General features: G+C 41.6%; 1 pseudogene; it reads right to left on the bottom strand.

Annotated features, from left to right (window-relative positions):
• Positions 1–24,773: 24,773 nt before the first annotated feature.
• On the bottom strand, positions 24,774–25,498 carry LOC133077763 (synaptobrevin homolog YKT6-like; annotated as a pseudogene).
• Between the last annotated feature and the right edge of the window lie 1,408 nt (positions 25,499–26,906).

Below are 26,906 nucleotides of genomic sequence, written 5' to 3'. Positions count from 1 at the left end.
GTGCTGCCCATGGAGCGTTTTAGAGAGAGATCAAGGAGAAAAGAATTTAGTGTCTAAAGGTGATGAAAATGAACCAGATTTGTGCACTGGACAAACACCAAGCTTGACATGACACTGAACAGGGAATAAGGTAGCTCCTCAGAGGAGCCGATGGGCCAATCACCCAGCTGAGGATACTACAAACCAGGCCAGCCAGACTTGGATAAGTAAGAACATCTGAGTCATAAGACACAGGCGTTTCCGAGTTCCCTGGTGGACCTGTGGTTAGGGCTCGGCACTTTCACTGCCATGGGTGGGGGTTCGATTCCCTGGTCGGGGAACGAAGATCCCGCAAGGGTTTCCATGGTAAAAACCACTCTCTGGGCTTCCCTGGTGGCGCAGTGGTTGAGAATCTGCCTGCCAATGCAGGGGACACAGGTTCGAGCCCTGGTCCAGGAATATCCCACATGCTGCTGGGCAGCTAAGCCCGTGCACCACAACTACTGAGCCTGTACTCTAGAGCCCGCGAGCCACATGCCACAACTACTGAAGCCCATGTGCCTAGAGCCCGTGCACCGCAACAAGAGAAGCCCACGCACCACAACGAAGAGTAGCCCTGCTCGCCGCAACTAGAGAAAAGCCCACGCGTAGCAACGAAAACCCAACGCCGCCAAAAATAAAAAATAAATAAATAAAATAAAATAAATTAATTTTTTTTAAAGTTAATTAAAAAAAAAAAACACTCTCTGGGATCCATGCAGACACCCTGGTTCTTGAAATATCCAAGCTTCCACTTACCTTGGTACCCTTCTCTCCTGAGAAGGGAGTCTTCTGCCCCACTGGTCCCCTCTGTAGCGTCTTCACATTCTGGGCCGTAGGGGGTCTTTGGGGCAGATTGTGAATGTTGTGACCTTTTATCTGCCTCACGTCCTTGGGCTTCTGGTCATTCGTCCTCGGGAATTGACTGTTCAGTTTTCTAGTCACAAGAAAAAAATAAAAAATAGTATGTAGACACAGAGACAGAAGCCCATCATACCCCTACTTCTGAATGAATGAGCGGGCTCACTGATCACTAAGTCGTTCCCACTATGAGTTGGTCTCTACTCAGGAAGTGATGTCCCATTCTGTGAAATCTGTGAACTTTTTCCATCATTACTAACTCCCAGAGCGGGACACTGCCTGTGATAAGACCCCTAGATGAACAAACAGTGAAATTAGATTTGCAACTTTGAATGCCTGGCTTTGGCGAGTTGGCTGTGCTCAGGGCTGCTCATAATGTTTCTCCCTGAGAATTTCCGTGTAAACTTGGGCCTGTGTTTTGGGTTTTTAGCCAGGCACTCCGTCCAACATTTAAGCATCTATCAGTATTTATTAAAGCCAATGGACAGGCAGACAACAACTGTGGATTTTTTTCCCACGTATTTTCAGAAAACTCACAATTTTCACAGAACAGCTTCTTCCTGAGAAAACCTGTCAGTTCTTCTGACAAAGCTTGGCAAAGATTTGATAGTAAGTTAATGAACACCTGTGAAATTTCAGACATGACCCCTTAACCATATGCCTGTGTTCAACAGAGGCTTGCACAAAGCCACAGAGGAAAAAGCAATCTGAGGACGCTTGTGCAAGCTCACATATATGTGCAAATTCACACCAGGCAACTCACAAATAAAAGCCTGGGTTATGCTGAGGGATACACAAGTCAAAATTCTATTCGGGCAGAAATCTACAACGCACACCTGTGCCCTGTTGGAAACCCTCCAGGCTCTACCGCATCACTGCCTGACATTTGACCTACCTCTCCTCTTGGACTCCAGGTCTTTGTGAAGCTCTGTGAGGCTGGACCACTGAAGGCTGACATTTCTTAATCGGGACACAGCCGGCACTTGGATCCTCTCCCGGCAACAGAGGAAACCGTAGCAGAACCTCCACAGCGGCATCAACTACCCATTTCTCTGTCATCAAGTCGATCTGATGGAGAATCAAGACACAACCAGAGTTCTGAACACAGGAAGAAGCCTTGGGATGACAGAAGATTAAAACTCCCAGTTTCTTGAGTTCTTTAATGTAATGCTAATTGGAGTGGAAAAGTTCTTTCCTCCAATCCCACAATGAGTTTGCTTGTGACCTCCAAGAGGCAGGCAGCAAGGAGTGAAATCAGAGTGTTAAGGGAATGATGATGATCCCCAGGTGGGAACTGAGGTGCCACAGCTGTTGCATATGCTCTGTCCATCTGGTCATTGCATGTCCATTTTAATTGGTCAATGCCCACCCACCCATGTTTTTGTTTTGTTTTGTTTTTCTTTCTTTTTCTTTTTTTTTTTTGCTGTACTTATAATTACAGTTTTATAATAAAGGATACACATAGGGTGAGGTCTGGGAGGTTTCCAAACACAGCTTCCATGTCCTTGACACACAGAATCAGGACACGTCCCTCTCCTAGCACATCAATGTGTTCACCGGCCAGGAAGCTCACACAAACATCAGTATCCAGAATTTTCAGTTTCATTGATTGACTTATTGGCCATGTGGTTGAACTAAATCTCCAACCACCCTTTGCTTTGTTTACCCATGTTGTTAATCACTGAATTTCACCCCTGGGCATGGGAGAACCTGACTGAGCACTGATGCCAGACCGGGAGGCCACCTCATTCCTCTACATCTCACTTGCCCAACCTAACATCTCCCACACTTACATCTCTTTGTGGAATCCCAACCTTCTTTAAGAACAATTTGCCCTGTTCCATTGAAAGTTTGCTGGGGTCCATCGCTGCCAGTACTACCCCAGGGATTCTTTTTCTCTGTGGAGAGTAGAAAAGGAAACCATTGAATTTTGTACATCCCTGGAACCTCCCACATACAGGATGCAGTCAAGTCCCATCCCTCTTCTCTGCCCACCATCTCAACTACTACCTTTTATTCAAAGTACATGTACATATTCTTCTACTAGGAACAGAGTACCAATTAGTGAAAAATAAGTTGATACAATTTACAATAACCAAGACTTGGAAACAACCTAAATGTCTGTCAACTGATGAAAGGATAAAGAAGATGTGGTATATATATATATATAATGGAATACTACTCAGCCATAAAAAAGAGTAAAATAATGCCATTTGCAGCAACATGGATGGGCCTAGAGATGATCATACTAAGTGAAGTAAGGTCAGAAAGAGAAAGATAAATACCATATGATATCACTTATATGTGGAATCTAAAATATGACATAAATGGACTTATCTATGAAACAGAAACAGACTCACAGAAATAGAGAACAGATTTGTGGTGGCCAAGGGGGAGGTAGGGTGGGGGAGGGATGGATTGGGAGTTTGGGATTAGCAGATGCAAACTATTATATAAAGAATGGATAAACAACAAGGCCCTATTATATACTAAAGGGAACTATATTCAATATCCCATAATAAATCATAACAGAAAAGAATATGAAAAAGAATATATACAAACTGAATCACTTTGCTGTATACCAGAAACTAACACATTGTAAATCACTATACTTCAATAAAATAATTTTTAAAAAATAAGGTGATAAAATTTTTTTAAAGTATCTCCACTATATCCATGAAAATTCAATTAACAATCAAGCTAGGAAGAAAAAAAGAGTACTTTATTCCAACCAAACTGAGGATGATAAGCCAGGAGACAGACTCTCAGAAACTCTGAGAACTGTTCCTCTGGTCAGGAGTTAGAGATGCAGTTTTATACTTATCAAGACAATGAATTATGTATCATATGGACAGGTTAACATTATACTTAAATGTCATCAGAGATATTTTGGTTAGGTATGCACGGACAGAGTGAACTTTTAGATCAATAACATCCCATGTACAGGATGAAAAAGAAATATTAATCTTAAAAATTACAATATTAATCTTAAAAATTACATACTAAATTATATTAAGAAAAAGAAAAGACAATTTTGCCATAGAAACAGGAAAGAAAGGGTCAGGACATGCTATATCAGATCTTGGGGCTGACTTATTTGAAGGTCTAGAATAAAGTACGCTTTCCTCTTCAAATTTAAAAGACCAAAATCAAGTAGCGAGGAAGCATTTCCCAACCATAAAATAAGGTAGAATAACTCTTGCTTCCACATTGCACTAGGAGCTTCACACCTGAGGTGCTGCTCTGTTTTGTGTACAGGCTTAGGGTCAGGGTCCTGAATTTCAGCCAGCTCCAAACAAGTTCTCATGGATACACTAGGATGAAAGATAGATTAACAAATCGCTTAGAGTTTTATAAAGCCCTTGCTCAAAGGGTTCCATAACTGTTAATCCACCACCACACACAAATCAGGTGCTTGGTGACCATTCTTTGAAAAGTTTGACATTCATTGAAAAATTAACATTTTGGAAGTATTTTGTGAATCAGTCACCGTGCTAAGAAATTCTATTAAACAATGAACTAATCCTTACCTCAACGTCTAAAATGGCCCTCTGTTGATTGTTCCCACTCTCCTAGTTCACTGATGATAAACAGTAATGAAAAGTAAAGTGTGGTTTTGCTGTCTGTCCAGAACCGCCCAGATATGTGGGCACTGGACAAAACCACTGGAGAGAGAGTGGTTACCAGGATGCCTGGAGGAGAGACCACTGACCAGAATTCCTTCTTCTGCTGGGCTTTATACTGTCTTAGGACCCCCTGGACTTTCCCTCCCGATAACCTCATCATCCTAACCTAATCACGTGCTAACCAATCACCACCCACAATCCACTGACTGGAGGCAATGTTCTATTGGGTGTTTACCATTCCTTCATGCTCTCACCTTCTCTCAAATTTGTACATCAGAAACAATACGCTGTATTTCGGTCTTTGCCATTTCCTATGATTTTAAAACTATATATGTATAACTATGTAATTTTAACAATATATACTATGTCTACAATATTTATGCATATGTTGCCTATGGGAGAGGCTGTGCATGAGTGGGGATAGTGGGGATATGGGAAATCTCTGGACTTTCTGCTCCTTATTGCTGTGAGCTAAAAACAGCTCTGAAAAATAAAGCCTATTTTTAAAAACATATATCAACATGCTGGCTTATTCTTTTTGCATCTTGCCAATGAGAACTCAGTCTTCCCAGTGGCACTAGCTCAGTGACAACCCAGGACTTTGGAGACCCTGACCTCCTGGGCACCAATGAAAACCAAGGTTAAGAACAGCCTGGCTCAGCCAAGATACAGTGGCATCCTAGGTGTCCCTCAAAGGATGAATGGATAAAGAAAATGGTGTATGTACATCAATGGAACATTATTCGACCATAAAAAGGGAAAGAATGTTGCCTTTGGTGACAGCATGGATGGACGTTGAGGGCATTATGCTAAGTGAAAGAAAGCAGACAGAGAAAGACAAATACGGTGTGATCTCACTTATATGTGGAATCTAAAAAAGAGAACCAAATTCATAGATACAGAGGACAGATTGGTGGTCGCAGGGATGGGGGCACCAAAAGATGCAAACTTCCAGTTATGAAATAAATGTCACAGATATATGTACAACATGGTGACTATAGGTAAAATATTTAACTGTGTATTTGCAAGTTACTGAGAGTAGATATTGGTTAAATTGGTTAAGTCCTCATCACACACACACAAAATTTGTAACTATGTATGGTGACAGACATTCTGCCTGTGCCCCCAGGACCGGGTCTCTGATGCTTCATGGGGTTGGGATGCTTCCCCTCTGAGGATGGCAGGAGCATCTCTGAAAGCAGTCAGGGGAGCAGAGCTCAGCTGAACCCCAAGGAGTAGGACAGCAAACCCGCAAAGCCTGGTCTTCAATGACAGGCCCCCAGGCTGGTGAGAGAGAGGTGTTGGGACAGGAGATTTCTGACTAGCACACCTCTCGGAGTTTCCAAAAAGAAGAAGCCCTGAGGCCAAATGCCCAGTCACATTCTTCTCAGGGAGCTCTGCATTGCACTAAGAGCCACTGTGTATTTGGTGTGTATGTGTGTGCCAGCACGTGTTTTGTTATATTTGTGTGTGTGTATCTGTGTGTGTCTGTGTATAGGCTCAATGCATGTGTGGTAGAGGGTGTCCACTGTTATGGCTCTCACCCCATACTTGCAAACTCAGAGGCACTGGATAATGGACCTGGATAAAACGCAGATTTGTTTGTAGGGAAAAAAACCCAAAGGATTAATTTGAACTCCATTTTTTTATGTTCCTTAACAAATCACAAAAGCAACCAGTGCTCATTTCTGAAAATTCAACGGAAAGTAAGTGTAGAAGATTGCGGTAACCATCCAGCACTCTTGAATTGAGTAAGTAGCATTTGTTTGTCTTGTAGATAAAGGAATGGCATATCTGACCACCTGATCCATATTGTCTATAATTCAGGTTTAATTGTCGTTGAACTCTTGGTATCATACTCCCCCTTTTTCTTGTATCTCTTTGAAAATCCTTCTCAGGTACTTTGGTTTCATTTCTTTGCTCCTAATTTAATGGTAGTTCAGCTCAGTGGTCTGATAATTAGGAAGAGCTCACTTTGGGGTGGAAGAACGTGTCATCAAAGCAGAACATCCACTGAGACCCACCTCCAGGAATAGAAAATGGCCTTTACCAAGCATTTCAAGATCCCTTCGCAAATACTATCTAGAGACTTGTACTTGGCTTTGTTAATTAGCAACTTCTGGGGAAAACAGTTTTTCATAAATGTTCTCAACTCCCCAAGCCTGCAGGGTCATTGCCACTACAGGTGAAATGGTAACTGCAATTCTAAGGGGAGGTGAGGTCACTGAATCACAAACCCATATCTCAGGGTCTAGCTCCCTCCTTCTCACATGGTCGTGATCATACACTGAGCATGCAGACGTGGGATGAATCTGGGAGAATATTTGCTATTTCAATCTGAGAGGCAAAGTCTATATGGTATGGATGCCTATCAAGAGTAAATGTGGGTAAGTGATCATATAAAATGAAGGGATTGCTCCAGGTTTGAAGTTGATCCAGTGCCAAAGCCTCACAGGAGGAGGAATAATTCTGAATCTTGAGCTGAGTTAGTAAAGAGAGATGGGGTCCTAGACCCGCCACCAATTCCTGATGCCTCCTAAAGTGACTTAGTGTAATTCTCAATGACAGTGATTGCTATTGTTTAATCCAAGTGAAGTGAAACCTGATTTTTAATTTAATCAATGATGATAGTTCAGAAATACAGTAGTCAGGTTACCTTACAGGAATCATAGAATGCATTTCCAGGGTTACTAGAGGTATGTCATTAACATCTCCATGATTAACAAAAGCTACAATAAATCTACAGGAATCTCCTAATCCTGCAGAGAAACAGTGTATATAAATGACAATTGCTGGAATAGAAATATTTCCTCTACCTCTGGGTGTATGAAATTCCTTAAGGAGATATTAACTGAAAACATCCATTGCTGGTTAACTTTGGTAAGAGCGTTTTCTGTCTCCAGATTAGGGAAGGAATGTTTTTTTATGGTAATTTCAAAAATGGGTTTCAGATAGCAGATATCAGGCACAAAAGTATCTAGTGACCTATTCTTTGATTTTAAAATATTCTTATATCAGTTCCAATCAATGTATCTAATTTTATTAAAATACATAAAACTGTATTTATAATTAGTATTGACCTATACAATAAATATTTAAAGGTAAATGGAAACTTGTTACAAAAAATATTTTAAAATACCATCAAATCTAAAATGAAATGAAAAAAGTATGAAAACGTGTAAATATACACCTGTATTTTATTTAAGAACATAACTAACTAGCTTTGTTAAATAGCATCGTGTTTAAATGCACTGGCGTTTTACCAACCTAGCAAGGTTCTAACTTCTTTTTTCCTTTTCATAAAAGGGCTTTAAATTTGGACAAATCATGAATTTATCTGCCTCAGTGTTCCTTATCTTTTCATTGAAAGTACTAGTGCCAACTGCGTCACGAATTATGAAGAATAGAGGGTGTACGACATACTTGGCTTTTATACAGTGATCCATATACTGCAAAGCTCTTTCAGTGTTATATATTCAACTTTCAGACGTCTGTTTGAGGAAAAATCTATAAATAACTACTTATAAGTGGGAACTAATTTAAGTGAAGAATATTGAAATTTCAGTTACATGCTATAGAGTTCTGCCTCATGTTCCAATGCAGGAATCTCTGGCTCAGAAGAAAAATATTATTCTTTGGGATTTGACAGATGGCCACGAGGAATTTCGCAATAGGATTGATCTTTGTATTACAGACTACAGTTGGAATTCTGGGGAATTTCTGTCTCGTTTACCATTTTCTCTTCCTTTACTTCACAAAGTGCAGGTTTAGGTCCACAGATTTGATTCTCAAGCACATGACTGTACCAATCTCTTGGTTATTTTCTCCAAAGGAATCCCTGAAACATCAGCAGCTTTGGGGTTGAAACTTTATTTCAATGATTTGGGATGCAAACTTGTTTTCTATATTCACACAGTGAGCAGGGATGTGTCCATTTGTACCACTTGCATCTTGAGTGTCTTCCAAGCCATCTTGATCAGTCCCAGAGACTCTAGGTGGGCAGAGCTTAAGGTAAAAGCTCCCAGGTTCATAGACACCTTCAACACCCTCTGCTGGATCTTGAACATGATGTTAAATATTTTGGTTCCTTTTCATATGACCGACAAAAGGAACAGCACGAACATCATAAGGAAAAAAGATCATGGCTACTGTTGTGCAGTATATCAGGGCAAAATTACAGAGTCATTCTATCTGCTGTTGGTATTATTCCATGATGGTTTCTGTTTGGTGCTGATGGTCTATGGTAAGATTTCTTGCCATGTCAGCCTCCCAGATATCTGCCCACAAGGTCTGGTGGAAGAGAAAATGATGAGTCCCTTTCCTCTCTCTAAATTTAGATTAACAGGAGACAATATTTGCATAGCTAGTTCCTTAGGACATAGTGACTCTGGTTTTGGTAAAGGAGTACTCTCATTTTTTTTTTTTATTGGTATTTTCCTCCCAGAGATGGTTACTGTTTTTCTTTGTCTCTTTTCTCTATGTTCACGCGAATCACCTCATTGTTAATCGTTTTACTTAATACAGATGTTAATAAATAGATAAATATATGATCTGAAATTAGTAACAATTTAGTTTCTACTCTACATTATTTTATCTTTCAGTACTGTTTCATGTCTCATAGTTTAGGGCATGGCATGAGACTGTTCCATAATGCATGTAGGGAATTCCCTTGTGGTCCAGTGGTTAAGATTCTGTGCTTCCACTGCAGGGGACGGGTTCAATCCCTAGTTGGGGAACTAAGATCCCGCATGCGCCATGGTGTGGCCTAAAAATAATAATAATGATAGTAATTCATGTAATAGTTTCCTTTATGCTTTTGTTTGTAGCACAAAGCAAATGAGTCTTTCTGTTCCCATCCTAATACTGAGCCATGCACACTTGCATCCATTAATCCAAATTGGGATGGGGTAGATTTCTGCAGTATTATACATGTATCTTTTCAATTAGTGTCTTTATTTTCTTCAGAAAAATACCCAGAAATGGAATTGCTGGATCATATGGTAGTCCTATTTTTTAATATTTTGAGGAACTGCATACTGTTTTCCATAGTGGCTGTACCAATTTACATTCCTACCAACAGTGCATGAGGACTCCTTTTTCTCCACATCTTCACCAACACTTGTTATTTGTTGTCTTTTCGATAACAGCCATTTTCACAGGTGCAAGGTGATATCTCATTGTGATTGCGACTTGCGTTTCCTTGATGATGTGGAATCTAAAACACAAAACAAATGACTGTATAAAATAAAACAGACAGACTCACAGGTACAGGTATAGAAAACAAACTAGTGGGTACCACTGCGGAAAGGGAAGTGGGGAGAGGCAAAATAGGGGAATGGGATTAAGAGACACAAACTACTACCTATAAAATAGATAAGCAACAAGGATGGTATTGCATCCACAGGGAAATGTAGCCATTATTTTGTAATAATCTATACAAATATTGAAATACTATGCTGTATACTTGAGACCAATAGAATATTGTAAATCGACAATACTTCAATTAAAAAATTTTTCTAACGCTGATAATAACCCAACTGTCCTTATCAGGTCAGATTGTGGATGCTCAGAAAACCCCATGGGAAACAATGAGGCTTCCAGAATAGATGAGGAAACATGAGGGCAAGTTTCCCTATCCAGCTAGACTTTCTATTGTTTCAGGATGCCCCTTTCAAGCACCAGTGCTAACCTAACCAATTCAATATGTATGGCTGTGAGTATAACTCTATACTGTTAGTCCCCAAACAATAATGAAAACTCTCGATGATGGATTCTCAGTGCCCAGAAGACTAGTTACCTGCTCATAAATCTTAACTTAGGAAAGTTCATCCAAGCACCTACCCCCGATACCCTAGGTTAACTATAAAATTCTGGAGTGGGCCCTGGGTGGTGTGGAACGCAGCTGTGAAAACTTCTGGATCTTATCATTGTCAGCCTGATCTAGATCCCACCCTGTGAGTAAGTTACACTATCATAGATGGATCCATTGATTAGATAAAGTTCCTTGCCTCCTTTCTCGGTCTCAAGATCCTTCTCAAAGCCATACTTAGAAAATATACATGCACCACAATGTTCATTGCAGCACTATTTACAATAGTCAAGACATGGAAGCAACCTAAATGTCCGTCAATAGAGGAATGGATAAAGAATATGTGGTATGTATGTATACAATGGAATATTACTCAGCCATAAAAAAGAATGAAATAATGCTATTTTCAGCAACATGGATGGACCTAGAGACTATATATTAAGTGAAGTAAGTCAGACAGAGAAAGACAAATGTCATATGATATCACCTATATGTGGAGTCTATAAAATGATACAAGTGTACTTATTTACAAAAGAGAAACAGACTCACAGGCTTAGAAAACAAACTTATGGTTACCAAAGGGAAAATGTTAGGGGGAGGGGGTTGGTATAAATCAGGAGCTTGGAATGAACATACACACACTACTATATATAGATAGATAACCAACAAGGACCTACTGTATAGCATAGGGAACTCTACTCAATATTCTGTGATAACCTATATGAGAAAAGAATATGAAAAAGAATGAATATATATATAAAATAAAAATTAAAAAAAATAAATATCATCATGAACTCAAGAATTAAAAAAAAAAAGATGCCTCATCAGTTCACTGGGCATTTTTGTTCCCTTCGCCCTCGAACACAATGCAATCACATGAGATCGAAACATGGGGGTCCACGGGAATTGATCTGGCTGGTCTCTCACCCACAAGACCTTAAGAGATATTTATTTCCTGTTTACTTTTCTTCTGCATTTTGATTTGATCACATATGTATGTATCTGATACAATCAACTATAATTTGATATTTCTCATTCCCAAAATTTTAAGAAATTCTAGCATATATGTACATACTTTGAACACCATATATTATTTTCTGCAAATGCAAAATATTTATACACATGTCCTTATACTGTCTAATATTTTATCAGGACTTTTCTCCCAATTGTTTTGGAAAAATCTCCTTTTTACACATGTACCTATAGTTCATTGTGTTTCACCACTGTTTGTAACTTTTTTGTGTCAATGCACTGGACTTTTTGGTTATAATCCCTGATCCTATTGGTGAGCATTTATGTTTTTCCTTCCACTATCATTGCTCCTATGAATACACTTGGGCAATCTCCTTGTTGTTATAAACAGAAAGTGAGAAGTTGAATTGCTGAGTCATCATTGTCACGCATCTTCAGGTTTAGTTTGCATAATCATGTATCTCCTGAAGTGGTTAAGCCCAAAAATCTCACTAACTCCAGAGGAGAATCTCCAGTTCCCCACATCATAGGCACACTGGGTAACATCTGAATTTTTATTAGTAGTATGTATGTGAAAACTTGGTGGTGTTTTTATTTGCATTAACTTTATTATTAGCAATGCTGTATGTAATGTAACATAGTTTTCATCATATGAGTTTACTAACCTGTGAATTGTTTTGTCAATTGTTTTCCAATTTATTGTGAATAGTTTCCTTTTCTTTTGAATTGGTAGAAGTTAAATTTTATATATCTGGATACAATTTCTTTCCGAGTGATGGAAATTATAAGTACGTGCTTCCATTTTGTAACTGCTTTTAATGATATTTTCAGACAAAATGTACCAGTTCTAATGTTATGAGAAGTAATTTTAATGTAGGAACTTTGTTTAAATCCTGGCTAAAAAAAAACCCAAAAACAATAAAATGTGTTTGAGTAATTTAGATTTAGAAGAATGTGAGTATGAACTGGGTATTAAATGATATTTAAAATTTTTTGAAATAAAAAGCCTGGGAGTCTTTTATTGTCTTTTATATCCTTAAATGATTACTTCCTAGAACTGATTTGATGGCTTCCAATTTATTTATTAGACAAATACATAATTCTACGATTTGCATTCAAGTCTATCATCTCCATGTCCCACCTAACCCCCACCCAAAGGAGAAGTTTGAGATGGATGATCCAAGACTGGAAAAACATTGAACATTTTGAAGTGGTCTTAAGGGTAAACAGAGATTCACTTTCTCTTCCTGTGTCAGGTTCCCCCATACAACCACAACCAACAAGGTTCCTAATCTCACACCATCTCAGGCTGGGATAAGTGATAGGATTATACAATCCAATCAGCCAATAGGAACAAGCCACGCCCCATGAGGGTCTAATAAAAGGCAGGCGCATCCCGCCTGTGGACACTTCTGACTCTGAACCGCTCTGGGAGAGGACCTCTCGTTTGGGCTTCAAGATGGAATCGGGCACTGAAGACCTACACCCGCACAGCCCCTCCATGGAACACCCCACTGACCAGCCTCCCGTCCAGCAGGACTCCATTGAAGAAAGGGGCTCTGATGCGGAGGAGAAACTCTCCGAAGAAGAAGATAAAATATTCTCTTCCCAGTTGCAACAGAACTCCATGGAAGAAAGGGGCTCAGATGTGGAGGAGAAACTATCCGAAGAAAAAGGCAAGACATTCTCTTCCCAGTGAAGAGACAGCCACGACCAAAGGCCAGATAGGGTCCTGGGCTGTTTGTCTGAGGCTGGAAGGAGGGATGGAATCAGGGATACCGAATTTGTGTTTTGTTGGGATTTTATTTGGAGATCGGTGATGGGAGACGTCCCCCAGCCCTATGGGGGCTTTGAGTATTCTGGCAATGATATTGCCAGAATATCATATTATTGCTCCAGTTCATGTGTCTGAATGCCCTCGGTAGAGAGAACTGCCCACAAATACAGGCTAGGGATGGACTAAGGGCTTCTGTGTCCCTCGAGGAAGGACAGTCATCTCAATCCCTCTTTTTCTCCAGGGTCAGAGCCCGAGACAGATGAGGAGGAGAATTCGAAGGAAAGCGAGACACAAGACAGAAACAGCTGCACTGCTCTGTCAGGTAAGATTTCATTTTTCTGGGGAGGAGGGACAGGGCATATGGAGTAAGTCAGTCTCCCTGGGCAGGGAAGTGGGTGAGCTTTGGCAGCCAGGCCTTGCACATCCTGGACTGTAGGATGGGACACGAGCTTTGGTTGGGATCCTGGCTCCTTGTGTGTCCGGGATAGGCTAGGTTTCCAGCGTGCCGGGTGCAGGCAGTCACTCAAACTCTCACTTGATCCACAGATTCAGAACGCGGCTCCAGTCCGGAAATCTCCTGGAAGAGGAAGCTCAATTCCAGGGTCGGCACCTGCGAGACAACAGGTAGGATCTTGCTTTTGGGTCCCGAGGTGTACAGAGAGAAAAGCAGGGAACCTATCCAGTGCGTGGGCACAAAGGGTGGTGTCCAATGGCTGAAGCCGTTTGGAGACTCTGGGATCCAGGGAGCATTGGAGGGCCCAAGATGGGCATAGCATCACCTCATTTTAGAGCTGAGGGGGCGGGGCAGGAGCAGGAGAGAGGTGGGGTTTACGGAAGGAACATTGTGAGATCCTGGGAATGGGGGTCCGTGAGAATCGATGGGGCAGGTCTCTCACCTACATGCCTTCTCCGCAGGGGCCTCTCCAGATGAGCGCAGTGCGACTCCGGAAAAGAAGAAACAGAAGGTCCTTGACTCTGGCCACAGCAGGGAGAGTGAAGAAATCCGGGATGCCCGCCCCAGGAGATCCCAGAGGAGGCGCCCTGGGCGCAGCAAGAGGCCCAGATCCAGGTCCCCAGGAGACCAGCCGCCTCCACTTCGGGAAAGCCTCTTGACCTCCCTGCGCTCTATGTCGGAGGCCATTTATCAGAACATAGTTAATGTGCACACCCAGAAGGGCTATTTGCCGCTGCTCTGGGAGCATCTGGCCCAGCTGCGGGGGCCTCTGTGCACCGCGGTGCTGGCCACGTACGCCATGGCCAACCAGGCGGCCTATGTCTTCCCTGCTGAGGGCTGGCTCGTCCCAACCCCACTGCCGGCTCCCTGGAGTCCAGCCGGGGATGGAGGAGAAGGTCCGTGCTCCAAGGACAGTCTACCTCTTCCCTAGACAGGCTGTCAGTGGATCAGGCTTGATTTAAACTAAGGGTACCCAAGCCTATTCAGCAGAGACTGCAGTTCTGAAAGAGAGCAAAGCCCTGCAGCCCCCCAGATTCTCCAAGGTGACCGGCAGGGCCAATTTTTCACACAGGGTGTTCCTCATAAACGCTAGAACCTGGGGTGGTCATAGGAAAGGAGCTTGAAAACTTGAGTCAAAATGGTGAAATCTGGGTTTCCTTGAGGACGAATATTACAAAGCTTTTAACATTCGTGCTAGACAATTGATGCGCCTTAGGACAATCAAGTTGCTGTATTAACCCCCCAGGCCTCTTGCCTCTCAGGAGCGCTAGCGCTGAGGTGCACATTCTACACTGGCATTATTTTAGAGTGAGGAAAGTCTAGCATTATTTTATAATGAGAACAAATATCAGGGTGTAATTCATATGCATTTGCCTACTTTAAAGTGTAGCAAAGTAAACATGTATTCGTATCCTCGCCCTTTTATTCGGAAAAGGCTGTAGCTCTTCCCTCCTTCACCTCCAGCCCGTGGAGGACAGATATCCACAAACCTTTAATAACAATCTACCTTGAGAAATGTTTATATTTTTCAGTTTGATGAAATGAAGGTGATGCCACCACATGTTTTTGTTTGCTTTTTATTTACTTTAGATAAACTGGAAGTCAAGAGATATGAAATGTTTTTTGCCCATGTGTATTTATTCTTCATCTGTTTCACCTTATGTACCTACTTTTAAATTTTCTCCACTTCATAGATTTCAGTTTGTTATATTTCCTAGAGGATATTAAATATAATATAGTCATTGGCTTTATATTAATATATTGTTATATTTAATTCTATATACTCTTTGATTTGCATTTTACACTGGGATCATGCAGTCTCAGCATATAAATGTATATAATTTTTATGTAAGAAAAATAAAATTAAAGTTTTGAGAATCTGTTTTAGCCTTTGCCTTATTATTCCCATGTCACTTAGTGATGAAATAGTAATGTCTTCATGTATTGTATACCTGAATACAACCCCATATGGGATTAAAATCCCATATGGAATTTCTTTTATTGTATGTGTGGGTAGGGAAGCAGTGTTCTTTTCACCTCTACTTCATCTCCACCTTGACTTTCCTACACCTACCAGCTCTTATTGTACGTAAGCTTAGCAATTTATCATTCCAGTAAATGGGGCCAATTCAGTGATATTATATTACAAATCAGTTTGCACCCATGACATGGCTTCAAATTATACAAAATAAGTGATTACGTATGTACAAACATTTGAATTGACAAGTTACACTTGGAAACTGAGGATGCAATTACAAAATGATAAAAGAAAATAAACTACTTAGGAATAAATGTAATAAAAATGTGTGAAGGCTGCCACTGTCTCCCAGGCTGGTGGGTTCGCCAATCTGCAGCGGGCTGCTACCTGGGCGTGGCGCCGGGCGCCGGGGGCGACGGGAAATCCAGTTTTCCCTTGAATAAAGGACATCAAACTAGTTACTACATTGTTTTGTCATTTGACATCATTTTACTAAAAAAAAAAAACAGATGAAGGAATACATAGAGCAGGTTCTGGTAGGGTTCCTGGCTCAGTAGCTTCTGTTCCCCAGCAGGAAACTCCCTCCAGCTTCTCTGTCCAGAGTTTATAATCAGGGTTTTATTACCAGGCATGATTGGTTAAATCACCAGCCATGTGACTGAACCCAATCGCCAGCCTCCCTCCTCTCTCCAGAAGTTGGGCAGCTGCATGTTTCAATCCTCTGATCACCCGGTTGGTCTTTCTGATGTCCGGGCTCCCATTCCATAGGTTTGTACGGAACCCCCGTTCAGAGTTGCCTTATTAGTATAATAGCAAAGACACTCCTATCATTCAGGAAATTCCAAGGTGGGTTTGTTTTTTTTTTTTTCAATTGAGGTATACTTGATTTACAATGTTGTGTTAGTTTCTGGCGTACAGCACAGTGATTCAGTTAGTGGAAATTCCAAGGGTGTTTGAAGTTTTGCACCGGGAGCCTGGGACAAAGGAGATATGTTTATTCACAACTGATAAATCAGTGACATTAAAAATTCAGAAATATGCCAAAGTGCATAAGAAAAGTTAATAAGCAGCAGAACGACACTGAAGATAACATGATTAGTAGTTGATATTTGGGAAATGGAAATTTCTATCAAAATGGTCTTACTCTTCACATCCTATAGCATGATACAAGTCAAAGGAAAGAAAAATCTATACAGTAAAATACAAAAATATGGTTGAATTCCTTCCTAAAGTTTGTTTCTCCAGCTCCTGACTATAGCCAACTCCTTGCTCACAGTCTCCAACGGAGTACCTCAGACAATGACAGGTTTGGGGTTGAAATTTTTCCTCACTGATCTTTTTGATGCCTCCAAGTCAATGGGGGACAGAAGTTTAAAGTATGCTCTGGAGGGAAGTGAGTATAAAACTGCACATTCCGCCCAGGCACAAATTTGCCTTTCCTGTCACTCCAGTTTCCATCACCTACTCTAAATAAAACTCAGGCTTTCTCTTAATTAAATAAAAAGCTGTAACTGCCTGGGGTCTCAGAAGTTCCGGGATCACGCTCACAACGCCAAACCCCGCCCCCAAGGTCCCAGCGCTCGTGCCGCCCTTGGTGGATTTGCATCTTCAACCGCTCGCTGTTTTCACGTAAACCGTTCTCAACTCTCCGCTTCCAATACAAGTGGCCCGCGCATCTCTAATCCTGCACGTAGCCTGGCTCCAAAGGACACCAGACACGTTCAAAGGATTCAAAATAGAAACGCGGAGCCTGTCCGCAAGGAAGAAGAACAGACCAGAATCTTCCAGGGGCGGGTGCGAGGGGGAGATCAGACCCGGCTCCCGCAGGGAGGTTACACCAGAGACACCGCCTCCACCCGCCGGAGCGTCCGAGACCCGCCCCTTGACGGCCCCGCCCCCGGGCCCGCCCCCAACCCGCCCCCAACCCGCCCCCAACCCGCCCCGGTGCGCACGCGCAGTTCCCTGCAGACCCGGAAGCGAATCCCGGGGCGCGGCGCGGGCACTCAGGAGACTTTAAGTCTCGGTTTTTCTGGAAACTGCTATGCGGTGTTCGGGCACCGCTCCACCACACCCGGGTTTCCGGGGTTTCCCGGTAAGTTAAAACCCCTGAACGCGCTCGTCGCTCTTGTTCTGAGTCTGCTCTTTCGCCTGTCTCGGCGTCGGCAGAAGACTCGGTTCGGGTCCCAGGAGTCTGGGTCCGGTTCCGGTTAAATCGCTCTGAGGCAGGTACCGGCCCCAGCTTTCTGCCTTCGGTTCATATAGACACTGACTTCCTGCAGCGATGTTTTCCTACTCTGACTCTCTTTCTCAAAGCTTTGTGCGACTCCCGGCTCTCCTACCCACCCCTATTCCCACCCCACCCCACCCTGCGTCGGGTAAAGTCCTCATTCAGGAGGTGGATTTGCTCTCTTCACCTCCCTCCAGGGAGACCAGTGAGGGAATACAGAGGCGGAAATATACGCAGCTAGTGAGGCATCAGAAATATTGTGGAGACTGACCACGACCACCACCCCCCGCCTTCCCCCCACCCCCGCTCCAAATCTTACTCCCTTGGTTTGAATTCTCTGCTGGGTTATTTCGGTGCATTTGGTAGGGGACCAACGTCCTGTGCCCCACCAAAACTAAGTTCTTAGGTTTTGGGGTTTTTTCTTTTTCTTTTTTTTTTTTTTTTACAGTGATGAGAAAAATGAGAAGGGGCTCCTGTCATGTTGGTTTCTAGTGTATGAGATACTGTCTGCTGTGTTCTGTATTTTTTTATTTTTTGACTGACTGTATGGAAAGTTGTCAGGAAAGCCTTTGTCAGAGGATGGATTTAAAAAAAAAAAAAAAGAAAGAAAAAAAATATTGTGGAGAAAGAACAACAGGTGTTGATACAGAGGTTGCAACAGAGTGAGGCCAAACAGTCTGGGGGAGGAGGAATCGAGAGAGAGGGAAAGAAAATGATGCATAGAAAAGAGAGGAGGAAACACAGAAACGGTCAAAGGAGAAGAGAGAAGCAGAAGGACACAAAGACATACACAGAGAAAAAAGCACATAGTGGTGGAGAAAATGGGGTCCCCAAACCTAGGTGAGTACTGAGTAGATTGGACGTGGGATATTAAGTCCTGAAGTACTAACATGTGGCTCTATAATCTAATTTATGTAAAATTTATTGACTTGTTTTAATCATACAGAAGAGAGTTGCCGAGCTAGGTGTTTGAGGCGTCTGCATTTTCTAATCATTGCATCAGATGATAATTCCATTTGCAAGCCCTGTTCATCCAGAAGGCAGAGACTTAGTCAATTCTAGGTCCTCCTCTTACCTTTCAAGAAATGGGGAAGAATTTCTTTCACCACTTGGTGCTTTTTTAAAATGGCTATTTTTGTTTGGTTTGTTTTTTAAAGATTTTTTTTTATGTGTACCATTTTTAAGTCTTTATTGAATTTATTACAGTATTGCTTCTGTTTTATGTTTTGGCTTTTTGACCACGAGGCATGTGGGATGAGAACGAACCTGCATTGGAAGGCAAAGTCTTAACCACTGGACCATCAGGGAAGTCCCTAAAATGGCTATCATTAACAGTACTGTTGCCCTCTCCCTTTTCTACTGTGGCTCATGCCATCCTTTTCTAAATTTGATGTATCCTCACACTTGTTTTAACTTTAATCTCAGAACCCAGTGACTATTTTTTAAATTTCCAGATTATTTTCCCTCTAAATTTTATTGTTCAGATTATGAGGTTTTTATGCTTTATATCCTAACTTGGAACTGTTCTTTGATGTCTGGTAAATAACTTTACAGCATTTCACTATGCATGTGGTTAAGGATGTCGATAATCTTTTAACACTCAAATCCTAGTTTAACCAGTTAGTTTAATATTTAACAGCTTTTTTCTTCCCTTAAGAAAAAATGCTAAATTAGTGAGCTCTGAGCTGAAGTCTGCAGCTAAGCAGATGTTCCCCTCTAGTCCTCTTTTGTCCTTTCTGTGCAGATGTTGAAGGATGGGCTGGATTGATGTGGAACTTTGTTCCAACAGAGGCCATGTGTTCATGATGAAGAGATTGTTTAGCGCTCATCTCCACAGGCGACCCTCCCTCTTCCATGTTCTCCTGCAGTAATAACTATTTATAATTTGGAATTTTTGATTCTGTTTTTTTCTGGAGTAGAGGAATTAAATGTCTGTGTTTGATTAAACCCCTGAAAGAGAAGCTTCTCTCGCTAAGGAATATGAAAGGTAACCTGGCATTAGGACAAACTCTTTCTACTTAAACCTATACAAGCCACCACTTATACTCAGTTCTGCTCACTCAACTCAGGCTTCTTCAAAGTAACTTGGTTAAATTACTTCCCCTGTGAGTCTCATGCACCACTTAGAACATGGAGAAATTAAAGTAGACCAGGTTTTCTGGGTCTGAGCAAGTGAGATCCCTGAAAGGATTTTCAAAATTGGTCTTGTGTTTGCATTTGGCAGTTTTCTGGAATGAGTGCCCAGTTATAATTAGAATTTGAAACGTGCCCCAGTCCTCCAACAAGTATGAAAAACTCTTAAGAAAGGTGCAGGGGCATAGGCCTAGAGACAGAGGCATACCTTTCTCTCAGCTTCTCTTCCTCTATCTCTGTATCATGGGGTAGATCTTTTTTAAGACTTACCATGAACATTTCATAGTGTATGCAAATGTCAAATCACTATGTAGTATACCCAAAATTAACGTAATATTGTACATCAACTGTATTTCAACAAAATAGGGGAAAAAAGCTAATATGACTTTAGAATATGTTGCTATAAATGCAACATTCGACATCAATAACATAAATGCAGATGGTTGGTCCTCCATCTCTTCAGTATAATATTATGTTTTGGACTTTGGGCCAAATTTTAGGAAGAACCTTTGACAACGTAGGATGCCTATATGAGAAAGCAGAACCGAGCCAAAGGACCTGAGACAACTTTTTGAATAATTGCTTAATTACAATCTTCACATAAACATTGGAGCACTGTAACTGAGTGCAAAAAAACACAGTATTTATTGGTTTATGATGTTTGTCATAAAAAAAATACACAATATGTTTTACTGAAGGCAGAGGTTATGAAGAAAAGATGAGACCATGTGTTTGTGGAAACTTGTAGTGTTGGATGTGTTGCTGTGTGTGTCCACACTAATCAGTATCAACGAGAGTATGAGTGGGCAGGTAATGCAGTCAAATGGAGAACAGTTCCTACTCTGATTACGTTGAGGGGGTAAGAAGGCTACTTGTTGAAGATAGAAAATACCCCATCAATATGGACTGCCCTAGCTCCTTAGGTACCACATCCTCATAGTTAATGACCTGGTTCCCGTCTCAGCTGGCATAGAACCCACTTTGTAAACAGTGCTCGAGGTTGCACCCGTGGACGTGTTGGGAGCCACATCCTTGTACCTTCTGGTATACAGACAAATTTCAGCACTAGTAATCCAATAGGAAAGTAATAAAATGATATTCATAATAAAATGATATTACTGTGAAAGTAATATTGCTGTAAACACAATGACATCTACCAACTGGTGTATGCTTACTTCTGCTGCAGTTATACCTCTGCTCATTCAATGTCGACAACCTATTTCCAATAAGACATTGAAACACAGACAGATATTTCTTTCTTAATAATTATGTTTTCATCGAGTGTTACATGATTAAGGATATCGTCTCGGGAGTTCCCTGGTGGTCCAGTGGCTAAGACTCCACACTGCCAATGCAGGGGGCCTGGGTTCAATCCCTGGTCAGGGAACTAGATCCCACATGCTGCAACTAAAGCTTCCGCAACTAAAAAGATCCCACGTGCCGCAACTAAGACCCGGCGCAGCCAAATAAATAAAAAAATACAATTTAAAAAAAAAAGGATATTGTCTTACCACTCAAACGCCTTGTTTCAAATGGCCTATAAGTAGACCCCACTGAATGATGAGGAGCTGGGTAAGTCAGTTACTATAAGGTAGGCTTTCAAATTATGTTCAGAAGAGATCTCAGGAGATGGTTGCCAGCATGTGGAACCGAATGCAAGCTACCAGAGTGGAAAACATGTTCCCTTTTACACAGAGCTTACATTCTTTTAGGGAAAATAGATATGTGAATATTTTAAAAGATACCTTGTTAAATGAAATAATAGAAGCATGTGTAAACTGCAGACGTGAATAATTCTTTCTGGGTGGGATTAAATGGACCGTTTAGGGGAAAAGAAAGAATCAGGAGAGGCAACTCTTACAGCCATTTCATCTTAGTTTATTTTTATTATTCAAGTTGGATTTAAATAGTTTATATTAATTCAACAGCTAATGAAGGAGAAGCAGCATTCCAAAATAAAGAAAGTAAGTGTGTTGTCGGGGTGAAGAAGAGAATATTAGATCCTGTAATGTTGCTTGGATGCAGAGCGTGACACAGAGAGTGAAAGAAATGCAGGCAAAGCAGGGGTCCTGTCACCAGGGGACTCACGACATAGTCTCTCCTAAGGAGCTTGATTTGATCCTGTTGACACGAAGAGGTCATTGAGAGGCTAAAACAAGGTACTAATAGGTCAGTGTTGCACTTTAAATAGTGAACTCTCATAAGTGTATGGATTATGGATTGAAGGAAGAAGAAACCACAGGCAAGGGAGACACTTCGCAGCTCTTTGAAATTATCTGAGTGACACGTGAGGATGCGCGTGGGGTAGAAAGCATCATATGAAAGGAAAGGATGAATTTGAAACCTGTTGAGAAGGTAGAGTCTGTGTCATTTGATGATTTATTAGATGTAGGTAAGAGGAAAGGATGGAGTAATTGAAGATGATACTTTGTTCCCTGGAAGAATAGATACTGTGCCACTAATTAAGTTGAAGAAACAAGTATAATTACAGGTTTTAGGGTAAATCTTAAGTTTAAGTGTGTCATCTCTTGGCACTAAACCCTCTTAGGGTTTCCCATCGCCTTCAGGACAGAAATCTAAAATCTTCAGTGTAGCTTCCGCGGGGAGCTCTGGAGCTGGGGTGGCCCTTCGGAGTTGCTGCCACTTGTCGGATGGGACAAGCATCCTATCCTGCGTCAGCCAGTCACTGGATGCTGGCTTCCTCGGGAGGAGCCAGGGGCTGGGAGGAGGCACTTGCCTCTGGCTGAGGGCCAAGTGGACAAAGGACGGCGCAGTTGCAGCGCAGGGGGCGTTCCAGCAGCGGCAGCGAGGGCTTCCTGAGGAAGTGGGTGACAGGCTCACTGACTGGTCTCCTTATAGGAGGTTATTTTGTCTGCATCCCTCCTGTTGCTGTGGTCCTTCTCTCCCCCATATTAAGGTTCTCCCTGTGTGTATACTTGTGGCAGGGGAGGGAGGTATGTTGATTCTAAGCATTTAAGAACGTATTTTTGTCACACAGAATAATCCTACCTGAGAAAGAAGCTCAGAGGAAGAGGAAAGAAAGGAGAAGCAATGGCCCTTTCCCAGGTGAAAGTCATATTCTTTGTGGACTGTTCTCTCCTTCCTAAAATGACACGTTTTGGATGCGCTGAGCTTCTTGGTCTCTGAAGGTTCCTGTCTAAAATATTTACTCACACACAGGGCCTCCCCTCAGTCTCCTCTCACCTCCCTGCAGATTCCATCTCACTGTGACCCAGTGACGGGGAGCTTGGGAAGAGCCCCCTTTTAGGTGGTCATCCCGTGAAAGGTTTTATACTGAGGCGTGGATTGGAGATGGGGAGTAGGCTCTGTGGTGTCAGTGAGGTAGGGCAGTGAGGATGGTTTAGTGCACCCTTCTGGATGCCCCTTCATCTCCACGTAACCCAGGATGAAAGAGACTACATATGTAAGTGATGTACTACTGTGCACAAACGCCTGAGGAGGTCTGGGAAGGAAGACTGACATGGGGAAACGTGCTTTGTCAGATTTTATAAGTGCCTTTGAACTTAAGTGAATCAGTGTGTTTCTGACTCCAAAATATCAGTACTTTAGAATAAAATGGGAAGTTCCAAAATAGAAATAAGGTGTAGAGAGGGTGTTTTAGTACATAATTCGTTTTAAAAAGTGGCATCAAATTAATTGTCTAACAGGAAAGGCTCTGTAAATTATTCACACCACATTCATCTCACAAAGACCCAGGTGTTCCTGTAAGGACTCTCACGCAGCAGGTGTTATAGATTAAAATGATTATAATTTAGCCAAGACATAGGAGCAGAACTTTCTACCATCAGAGAGCCTGGAGCCACATTCTGATTCTGCTAACTGTTGTTCAGGGTTATATTTTTTTAAATTAGACATCTCATGTATGTGTACTTGTGGTTCAGCTCCACGTAGTGATGTGGTTTAGAGACTGAGAAGTAAAACATCCGCTCCTCTGTCATGTCTTCCACCATCACTTACTGTCTCCATTAGGTACAACTGTTAGCTCTTAGCCCAAATCTTATAAAAATGCATTTTATATTCTAAAGTGATTTTAGAAAATATTTTTTGGTAAATGTTTTGTTACGGTATTTTATTCTGCAAATTTAAAAAAAAGTTTTTATTGGAGTTGCTTTACAATATTATGTTAGTTTCAGGCGTATGCAAAGTGAATCATTGTACATATACATATGTCCACTCTTCTTTTTTTTTAGATTCTTTTCCCATACAAGCCATTACAGAGTATTGAGTAGAGTTCCCTGTGCTATACAGCAGGTTCTTATTAGGTGTCTATTTTATATATAGTAGCGTGTATATGTTAATCCCAATCTCCCAATTTATCCCTCCCCCCCATTCTGCAAATTTAAATATTTACATGCCATATGTGTTGGAGTTATTTTCATGTTAGTAAACATAGAGATGACTTTCTGTTTTATTTCCTCATTGGACTGTTCTCTTAATGAAAACACAAGGGTTTTCATACTTTTTACTGTTAAAAAAAAATGCCATAGTGGCTGCTTTTGTGCAGGCCAACTTCAGTACAGATGTCTAAGGATTTCTCCAGATTGGGCAGCTTAACCATGATTACTGCATTAATGATGGTGTTTCCGAGGAAGAACAGACATTGCAAGTACTAAGTAAAGTTTTTTTTTTTTTTTTTTTACGGGAGTCACTGAGCTTTATGGTTTCATTCGGCCCCAAAATACACTTTTAGGGGGCCTCAAATTACTAGACATGTGAATCTGAACGTTCCCTCCCCACCCCCAGGTCCCTTCCACCCTTCAGTTCCTCCCATGAGCTCCAAAGCCAAAGTTGAGTCTGTCCCACTCGGGTCGTTCCACAGCAGCTCTGCTCCCTGGGGGCTGCAGCTGTGATGTGAATGAAGGTGACGTTCCAGCGCAGGGGCCTCTGCCGGCTGCTGTCACATGATCGCACAGCATGAGTTTTGCTTCCCGGGCCGTTTTATAGAAGGCTTTAGACTGTATTCCCAGCGCTTCGGACTTGGACACCAGGTCATCTAGCTTCCCGCCTCGCTCTAACAGAGACTTCACGGTGTTGTGCAGGATGATTTTGGTCTCATCTAGTTCAGCCTGCACTTCAGTCATGGGGTCAGCTTCTCGGGGGTTCTGGTATCTACTGAGGTGACCATCCAGGCCTGCGTACTGGCTGGTACCAGGAGATCCAACTGGCCAGTCTGTCCTGTCGACCTGCTTGGAGAATTCATCTAGTACCTTCTCCAGCAAGGTAAACACCACCCGGGATGAGTATTCACTGTCAGCAATGACCACTCCCGCCAGACTGTCGTTTCTCACGTAGACATGGCACAGATATTCTTGTTCTTTGAGAGAAGCTCTGCTGCCTTTTGAGGAGCGCTCCACAATCAGTTGACTTGTGAAGGTCATGAATTCTTGAACACTGGACCTCTGGAAGTAGCTGAAGGAGGACACGTCGTACACGGCTTTGAGCAGCACCGCCTTGGCATAGCCTTTGTACAGGACGCTGAGGCTGTACAGCTTCGTGGCGCCGCGCCCTCGGGCTGGCTACCTGCCTGGCCACGGGACCAGCTTGCAGGGAGCAGCGCGGCACCGCCCCTCGAGACCACCGCCGGCTCCTAAGTAAAGATTTTAAATCAACTGTCTTAAACATACTCCGAGAGCTACGGGAAACCATGGACAAAGAACTAAAGCAAAGTGGGAGAAAAATGTTTCAACAAATAGAAAATATCAATAAAGAGACAGAAATTATAGAAAAGAGAAGAAAAAGAAATTCTGGAGCCCAAAACTACCGTAGCTGAAATGGAAAATTTATTACAGGGTTTTGACAGCAGATTGACAATCAGAATAAAGAGTCAGTGAACTTAAACATACATTACTTGGAATTATCCACTCTGAGCAGAAGAAAGGTAGAAAAAAGAAGAACAATGAGCAGAGACTAAGAAACCTTTGGGGCACTCTCAAGAATACTAGTATAGGGGACTTCCCTGGCGGTCCAGTGGTTAAGACTCCGCACTTCCAGTACAGGGGACACAGGTTCGATCCCTGGTCAGGGAACTAGATCCCCGAATGCCGTGTGGCACAGCCAAAAAATAAAAAAATAAAAGAAGATGCACATGGTAATTCTTAGTTAAACAATGTGGGCACAAAATGAGAACTCGATAAACATTTGTTAAAAAAAAAAATAATACCAGTATACATATAATAGGGGTCACAGAAGGAAAGGAGAATGGGCAGAAAGAATATTTGAGGAAATAAGAGCTGAAAACCTAATAAATTTATTTAAAAACTACAAATGTAGGAAACTCAACAAATTTCAAGTGGATGAACACATAGAGAGCCTGGGCAACACACATAACCAACTGTTAAAAGACAAGAAGAGAATGGGGAAAGTAGCAAACAGAAACAACTTCTTGTGTACAGGGATCCTCAGTAAGATTAACAGCCTATTACTCATCAGAAACTGGAGGCCAGGAAGGAGTCTGACAATATATTTAAAGTTTGAAAGGTTAAAAAAAAAAAAACTACCAGGAATTCATTATCAGGGAAAGTATGCCTTAAAACTGATAGTGAAATTTATAGATGCCTACATAAACAAAAACTGAAGGAGTTCGTGCTGACTCACTTATCCTACATGAAATATTAAATGGAGTTCTTTAGACTCAAATGAAAGGATAATAGCAGTACCTCAAAGCCATGGGAACAAATAAAGAACAGTGGTAATGTAACTACATAGGCATACCTAAAAGCCAGTATTATTGTATTTTCGATTTTTAACTCATTTTTTCCTATGCAACTTAAGAGACAAATGTGTAAAACAATCATTGTAAATATGTTATTGAGTGCAAAATGTATAAAGAAGTAATTTTTGACAATAACAATATAAAGGGGGACAGTATAGGAGCAATTTTTATATGCTGTTAAAGCTAAGTGAGTATCAACTGGAACTCAGATATTAGTTTAATATAAACTAATAAACTGTAATTACCAGGGTAACCACTAAGAAAATAATTTTAAAATATACAGAAAAGTGAATATGAAGGGAATCCGAATGTTATGCA

This window comes from Eubalaena glacialis, chromosome 18 (genome assembly GCF_028564815.1).
Source record: "Eubalaena glacialis isolate mEubGla1 chromosome 18, mEubGla1.1.hap2.+ XY, whole genome shotgun sequence".
NCBI lineage: Eukaryota > Metazoa > Chordata > Mammalia > Artiodactyla > Balaenidae > Eubalaena > Eubalaena glacialis.
The sequence above is the reverse complement of the archived record's forward strand: the minus strand, read 5'-3'. Positions and strand labels throughout refer to the sequence as shown.